Source organism: Solanum pennellii, chromosome 8 (assembly GCF_001406875.1).
Source record: "Solanum pennellii chromosome 8, SPENNV200".
In the NCBI taxonomy this organism is placed as follows: domain Eukaryota; kingdom Viridiplantae; phylum Streptophyta; class Magnoliopsida; order Solanales; family Solanaceae; genus Solanum; species Solanum pennellii.
Window position 1 is genome coordinate 39,815,134 of NC_028644.1, and position 8,635 is coordinate 39,823,768.

The 8,635-nt window shown below is 33.4% G+C and overlaps 1 long non-coding RNA gene across 2 annotated transcripts; it reads left to right on the forward strand.

Moving 5' to 3' along the window:
* Positions 1-1,506: 1,506 nt before the first annotated feature.
* On the forward strand, positions 1,507-7,047 carry LOC114078302. 2 transcript variants are annotated; one of them, XR_003579896.1, is made up of 4 exons: positions 1,507-1,689; positions 3,641-4,059; positions 4,390-4,752; positions 6,869-7,047. It is a non-coding gene; the product is annotated as an uncharacterized LOC114078302 (long non-coding RNA). The 2 variants fall into 2 exon arrangements; XR_003579895.1 differs by lacking the exon at positions 1,507-1,689 and having other exon boundaries at positions 1,749-4,059.
* Positions 7,048-8,635: the final 1,588 nt, after the last annotated feature.

The window sequence follows — 8,635 nt, forward strand, 5'->3', positions numbered from 1 at the left end:
CAAAGGCAACCATCGAGTGAATATGTTATGGTTTGTATTTCAACTTAAGAAGGAGACTAGAGTTAAATGTATCTGTACTTGAGAATGAGACTAGAGTCCATAAAAGACATTGATATTCCTTAATAATGTGCCTACATGGGATGTTTCCTAGTTCTACCCTTGGCAAGTAGAACACCCTCCATCTGAGTAGGGTAGACTTCGGATTCCATGCCTAGCTAGTATGTTCTATGTCGGTTATTGCCTATTTTAATTAGGTGGGATATATTCTAGTATTGAATAAGTACTAGGAACTTTAGGTAGTTGAATGGGAAAGTATCTATACATTTCACGACTAGACTTTGAACATGTTAGTATGTTAGTCCCTATTTTTTGCTAAGACCATCATGTGAAGTCCTTAATGAATGAAACGTTTTCTAATTGATTTAAAAAATTATTATGACTTTAGCTAACTTAGGTTTACTAGAATGTGCTCTATCTAGGGTAAGTTTGACGCTTCTTAGGTAAGCTTGAAGAGGGTGTATGGGCGGTCTCTTTTTACCCTACATAGGTGAATCTTGGAGTAACCTTAGGTGGGATGTAACTGAAAGGAGAAGGGTACAATCTTATCTTAGTAGTCTTAAGGATTATTTTGTTAGGCTTGAAGTCTCTTTTTGTCTTACTTAAGTATGTCTTACGATAAACTTTGGTCGGAGGTGTATATATTTCTATGGGTTGAAGTTAGGTTGTTGCTATATTTTAGGAGGTGACTTATTTGGAAATATGTTTACTTGTAAGTGACTATTATACTTGTCTTTACAAGTTTTCTCAAAAAGAGCATGTCTCATACCAAAGTCTGTTTATCATGATTTTATGAATTAGGACATACTAAGTACAAGTGTTTCTACTAATTCCATACATTTTTTGTATCTCTTACGGTGTAGGAGGAATTTGAGAGGAGTCTCGAAGTGAAAGCTTGAATTGGTGTTCATTAAAGTAAAGAGTTGATATGTTTTTACTAGATTTGAGGACATCTTCATGTTTACATTTTCTTATTGTAAGTACTGTAATAGACTTAGCTATTTTCTATATGATGAAGTATGTGCAGTGTCCCAATATATTCGTATGTCTAAGATGGCGAATTTAAGATTTAGCTTTTCACACTACACCATCTTAGGCCTACGGCTACACTAAATATGAGCAACGCTTGAAAAGTGTTTCCTAAAATATTTTTTGGAACACTTTTTAAATGTAGCCTAATTTTTTAACTTTTCGCAACGATAATATTGGCAACACTTATAAAGTGTACCATTTAATGATATAGACTACACTTTATAAGCGTTGTCATAGTATAAAATAAATAGCAAAAATTATGTATATATATGACCACACTATTAAAGTGTCCTATTTTTATTATTGTAAAACCAACACATTATAAGTGTGGCCTTAAATTTTCACCAAAATTTTATATTCTCTCCAACAATATTCACTCTCCCTCCCATTTTTATTGGACAAAAATAAACATTAATTAATAATGAAACATTAAGACTAAAATATATGACTTTCTCTTTCATTGAGGTCACGCTTTCTCTTTCACTGAAGAACTCACAACTTCTCTTTCAGTGACGAGCTGAAGATCAAATTGAAGATCGAGCTGAAGAACTCACCGAGATGACCGAGCTTTCTCTTCTCCGAGCTGAAGATTTCGTCAAGGTAAGTACAATCCTTATCTACCACAATGATTTCATCAAGCTAAGTACTAAAAATTCTATGTCTTTAATTGCTTTATTGCTTTTTCTAATTTCAACTTGATGATTATGTTTTCTCCCTTTTCTGTTAACTGTTGCTAGTGATAATAGAATAGAAATAGAAGATTTGTTTACGTAAGATGGAAAACCTATAGAGTTTTGGATATTGTTGAAAGTGAAGCTTGCTTCATTTAAGATTTGGATGAATTAGGAGAAGCCGGTGCAAACTAAATGGAGAAAAAGCTTTGGATGATGCAAAAGTATGTTCCTATTTGATGAACTAGATCCCAAAGATGAGAAAATACATAGTAACTTTCAAATTTCATTACATGTCATGTTCTTGCTGTAGTTATACCGATTGCCATGCATATGGTACTGTCTTCCCAAATGACTCTCCCCTCTTTGATCATGGTGTGTCCATTTTGGTACCCGTATACAGTAGATTCAACTAATAGCATTCTTGTTGTATGCGAGTAGTAAAATCCTCAATAGATCTGTTAGAATAGGACTGCGCAAAGGCATATTTCTCTTGCAATTTCTCTTGAGATTCAACTACAGGCAGATTTCTCTTGCTGTTTGGATCTCCAGCATGTTCATGTTCTACTAATCTCTATTGCCTTCTTTTAGCAAGAGTGACATTGTTTGTCTCTAAATTTATCATACTTGAGTTCTGTAAATATGTTAGCACTAAATATTAGTCTAGTAGAGTGTATTGTTGTGTATTATTGATGAATAACATCCAGTCCGTGATTCCATTTGGAGAGGTAGTCAACTATTTAGTTTGCGCTTCTTTTTTCCTACTTATTTTTTGATGATTATGTATTTTCTAAAAAGTTTGGTTCTTGGTATCCTCCTGCTCTTTTTTTAGTGCTTATGTTTTCATAAATGATGTGTTTTTGCTTTCCTTGAGCGGAGAGTCTATTGGAGACAGTCTATGGGTATGTTGATATTGGTATATCAATATGATTGAAGTATGATCACTTCTATCAACAATCTAGATGCCAAAAAGTTATATGAAGGGATTTAATAGTACAATACGACTGTTTCAGTGTATGAGAATTTTCTTGTTCCAACATTCATTGTTATTGTTACTGTCAAATCTGTAGGCACTCATTCCTTTGTATGTTATTTTGGGCGCTGCTTTCTTGAGAGACATATTAGTACCTTTTCTTTAACATGTTTGGGTGACACTTAGATTTTATTTAATGTGTAAAGACTATGCCAAAAATGAAGAATCATGTGACCTTGTTGAAGTTGGGCAAAGTGAAGCATACACTAGATTTTAATGAGTTTGAATGTCGTACTTTTAAAATTGCTTGGGAGTTGGGATTTTATACCATATTCTGATATGTTGAAAAGTTAGACAACACCTGCATTTGCTTTAGTGAACCCTAAGGAAAACAAATTGTAAAAATACATTACTTTAACATTTGAAGGCTTTATAAGTTTACGAAACCATATAAAGTCATATATATTAAAAACTCTTATTTGATGGATGTAGATTCTTCTAAATTGTAAACCCATTATGTAACTGTATATATTATTTTTCCTGTACTCTTATACTTTTATATATGCATATTTTGACCAAATTTTTTTGTAAACCAAGAAATCTTCTCAACTATTTCAGGTTTTGCTGTGAGGGAATTATTATTATACAGACACCAAAATCAAGTATCACTGATCTGTTAACAATAAAATGACTATATTTCAATATTGAAATAATGACACACAGTTTTGTAGTTGTTATTATGCATATATGATAAATAAAAATGGTAACAAGGTACTCAAAACTCGAAACTCATTATGAATTGGATCATCTCATAACACATGATGCTGATCCTGATGATTCATAACATGAAACTCACTATAATTTAATGATTGTTACTGAAAGATTGAATATTGATATTTTCTTCTAGGAATTCAAATATCCCATCCAAGGATTGGATGGATTTAGCAAGGTATAGCAAAGAGGATATTGTTGGGGTTGAATCATTCCTAGATTTCTCTTGCTCTTATGGAGATCCTCAAGGAGATGAAATTCAGTGTCCATGTGCCAAATGTTTTAAGATTCATTGGACTAGAAGGAATATAGTGTATGATCATCTAATATGCTATGAGTTTGTTAAAGGATATATTTAATGGATCAATCACAGAGAATGGGATATCAAGTTGAATGTTGACGATGATATGAATTACTCGCTTGATGATATGGATGGATTGTTGAATGATCAATCTTGAAATGTTTCATAGGATGAAGGAGTTTATGATGGTCCAAATGAAGATTCCAAGAAATTCTATAACTTAGTTGAAGAGGCAAACCAAGATTTATATCCAGGTTGTACAACATTCTCGAAATTATCATTCACATTTCGTTTATATTTGTTGAAGTGTCAGCATGGATGGAGCAATGAATCATTAACTTCTCTTTTAGAGTTATTAAAGGAGGCGATGCCCGAGTTGAACATTCCTTTGTCTTATAATAAAATCAAGACTATTGTTAAGAATCTCGATATTGATTATGAGAAAATTAATGCATGTCCCAATGATTGCATGTTGTTCAAGAATGATCATAAGGACGATGAATCATAAAATAAATTAATCATAAACTCATTTTAGCTTGAAATAGTACTAACAGTTCACTACGGATGCCAATTTTATTCGACAGGCTGAACTTCAGAATCGCCAAAAATCTGGCAAAACAGATGATGATGCATTTAGGACAGTGTTTGGAAAGGAGCAGCCTGGTCAACTTAGGTGCTATGGAAGATCAATGACAACAAGAAGAAATTTACAAGCTAAAACAAAAGCATGCCAATGAAATCACTTTCCTAAAGGAAGAAATGAGAGATGAAATGCGATGTTTATTCACTCAATTATTGCAAATCAACCCTGGATTAATTTTCAAGATATACCAGGTGTGTGTTGGATCTAACCATGCTTCCCCGTTGATGCAAGTAGCGCACAAGCTCTACGAGGCACAAATCTTCCACATTCTTCACGATCAGCTCGTGATTCTATTCTTCAAAAGGTATCTTGTATTTCACATTCTATGTTAATAGTCTACATATTGTTATCGATATCCAAGGTAGTTGTGATTTTGTTGCTTGCGTATCTCCTCTCAGTGTTGACTTGATTGATGTTTTTCTGGAAGTTTTCCATTGTGTTTTCTTCACCTATTCTTCTGAGGTTTTTCGGTTCTGATTGCTTGCTTTCTTCAGACAGTTTACTTGCACTGTATATGACATAAAAGGCATAAGATTTGTAGGTATATTGCATCAATTTGTAAGAACGAGGAACTATGTCTTATTTACTGCCATGCCTTGCATTATTGGTTTTCTTTTTTTTGCTTGTATGGTTGTGGAATTATTCTTGTGGAGAAAGGATCTGGGCTCTTGCTTTGACATAGTTGTCCTCTGTAGTGATATTATAAGTCTTGTTATAATAGAATTGTGTATGCATAACAATTCTAAATCATCGTTACTTTAGATTAATGAAACTTGTTGAGTGGCTGATTTATTCTATTGAAAGATTAGTTATTCTGATGATCATATTTAGGTCTCTCTGTTATAATTGTAGATATAGTGGGTGATCCATAAATGACACTTCTTAAATTAAGAGTGTGATTTTGAGATAAACATTGAATTACAGTAAGGTAACAGAAGATCTATGAGCTTGTTATTGAAAAAAAAGAAGACATGACCTATATTTTTCTGGTTTGAAAAAATATGTTGGGAAAATTTGTTTTTCTGGTTTTGTATTATAGCATGTCATTACCAGGTCTGATTTTGTGAATCAAAAGACGTGGGATACTTGCTGCCATGTGTTTTTTATCTCCTTCTGCACAACCTTGTTATTTGATTCTTTCTTATGAAGTAGTTCATCTCAATCACCTACAATTGGTAACTTCCCTTAGCAAGATTAAACAATTATTTATGTGTGTAGTACTGTTGAGTTATGTAAGCTTTAGGGCTTCATTTGACTAAAAATTAGCAGAATGTAGACATGTTGACACTAGAATTTCAGCTTTCCAGCAGTTTTCCTAAGCTACTCATTTTGATGACGTGTTGCATCTTCCATGGAGTTTTTTGGTTTAACAGTATTTGAAATGTAGTTTTTTCATATAGGTTCATGAAATCAACCCTATAGTACTTCTCATCTGTTGATGCACTCTTATTGTAACCTTTATTAGAAAAAATAGTTACATTCTGTCAACTTTGAGTGTGGTAATGTTGCAAGAGTTGTTCTTGATAACTTGGATTGAGTTACTCATGTTGATTTGAGTGTATTTGCCAATCTTTCAAAACTTGTTAAGCTTTCAGGTCTAACAATTCAATTGTTGGGGAAATGCCCAACTTGTTAAACATGTAAAGAATCTGTATTGCATTTGCAGGTTTCTGAAATTGTTTGAAAAATGCCTAACTTGTTAAACTTGTAAACTTGTAAACTTGTAAAGGCTTTTTGGTTTGTACTAAAACTTGTTTGTGTACTGCATTTGCAGGTTTCTAAAATCATATTTGCCTTGTTCCCCTTTGTTTTTGTTCTTCCTATCAGCCTCCATGTCTTTGCTCAATATCAAATTGTGATGTCAGCTCCCAGTTACTTCTTAGGCAGGAACTGGGAGAGCTAGTCTCTTGAGGTCTTTTTTTTATGTACAAAATTGGAAAATTTCATTCAACATGCAGATTTTTTATGTACATGCTTAGCTAATTCAACAGGATTAACAAGACAAACAACAGTGTGAACTTCTTGAATCTCTTCTTCTTTCTGTCTCCGACAGCTGCAATGTTGTTCTTTGTTAGCTTCTTTTCGTCCTGTGCATTATGTTCTGCATGAGATTTCTTGGCTATGCGAGTTTTTTCAGCTGCTGGCCTTTTCTGAGCAGGCTTTTTCTCAGCTTTTCGTGCAATCGTGGGAAGAGAAAGGGAAATTTTACAGATGCTGTGAATGGAATTTGAGATGATGTGTGTCTGTTATATCTTTGTGTTTACAATACATGCAGTAATCCATAATTCACTTGATTATAAATGTTCTATATGATTTGCGTATATATATTGATTTGGATTGGTTGGCTTACAATGAATACTCTCCAATTATGCACTTTCACATTTATTTCACTTACTTATAAATTTATTTTCAATGTGCAGGAAAATGCCGGTAATTTAATTTGAATTGTGGCAGAAGTAAACTCGATCTATTTTTATAGTGAACGATGAAGAGTTTTTGTACTATTGTCATATACGTTAGTATGCATTTGGTATTTTGGAATTTATTGATATTAGAGATCTTTAAGCAATTACTTTCTATGTTTTGGAGTTTTTAAACATGTTTCTTGAAGTTTATTTGAAATATATAGCTTTGATTTAATTATGTGATCATATATTGAATATGTTCAATTCAATAGTGTTGCTCTAGATGAGATATAAAGTTACACTTTGTAAGTGTTGCTCTATATGATATATAAAATTACACTTTATAAGTGTTGCTATATATGAGCTATAAAAGGCAACACTTTTGAAGTGTTGCGCTAGATGACCTATAAAAGGCAACACTTTTGAAGTGTTGCGCTAGATGACCTATAAAAGGCAACACTTTTAAAGTGTGACCAATAAAACCGCAAAGGCAAAACTTTTAAGTGTAGTATAATAAAATATAGGTGTTGCTAATGCATCACAACTAAGCGTGGCCTTACACTTCTTTGGCTACGCTTTATAAGTGTAGACAAAAGTGGTGACATTTAATAAGTGTTGCCTAATGTCAAAGGTTACGCTTCTTTTGGCCACCCCCTAAAAAGTGCTGCCTAAAGTCCAAAAGTGTGGCCTTTTATCAAAGGCCACACTTTTTGCTAGTTTAGGCTACACTTTAGTGGGGTGGCCGTAGGCCTAAAATGGTGTAGTGTCATTACGCTTGTAACAACCCTAAAAATGACTATGCTAAGTAATGTCTAATATATTTAGAATGCCTATATTAGACCGTGTTCACACGGATTGATGTGCGTAGAACCTGACCTCTGAACCTCTGCAATAGCCAAGCCAACTAACTTGTGAGTTTGTTGAGCTAGGAAAGGTTGGTCCCAGCCATGTAGGGCACCCGAATATTATGATTTACCCCAGTCCTAACATGACTTAAAAAGGAGTAATCTTAATTTTGGAGGGTCTAGGGTAAAAGGTCTTTTCTAGGATAAGAGTAGTAATTAAATTATCCTTATTTATTGATTAATTAATATGGTTAAGGGGCAATTTTGGTAGAGGTGGCCTAAATTGACCCTTTAAGCAAAATCTTGCTCTACTCTGGTTCAAGCCTTTGTGGAAGCAATTATTCAATTGATTTATTGTATTTAGTGAATTAGGTAAATTAAATAATATTTAATTTAACGATTTAAATAAATGAAAATCAGATTTTTAATAAAATAATAATAATAATATTAATAAATAATGGGGAGTCCTAGTTTGACTAAGTTTGTACCTAATTTGCGTAATCCTAATCCTCTCATTCTCACGTCTCTCACTCTCATTCTCACATTTTACATCAGCAAAAGAACTGAAAATAATAGTTCTTCACTCTTGAAGAATTACAGACAAAAACCCAAACGAAAAACTAAGCTAAAAACTAAAATCAACAACATTCTTCTCGACGGATTGGGTTTTGGATTTTTGTTGTGAGGCAGTGGTGTCGTGGGGTAGGCAGCATTAGAACAAATGTGAAACGAAATTAAGGTATGGGTTTTTATTCTCTCTTTGCACCTTTCCTAAGAGACCCTTAAGGTTCAGTTTAATCGCAATTTAAAAACCATGGTTGTCCCCATTGCATACCCCTGTCATTAGATCCTTGGAACGATTCAAAGCATCTGTTGGTATGCATTCTGGTAGAAAATTTTAGGTCTGGTTGTGATTATGAGTAGAATGTGCATTTCG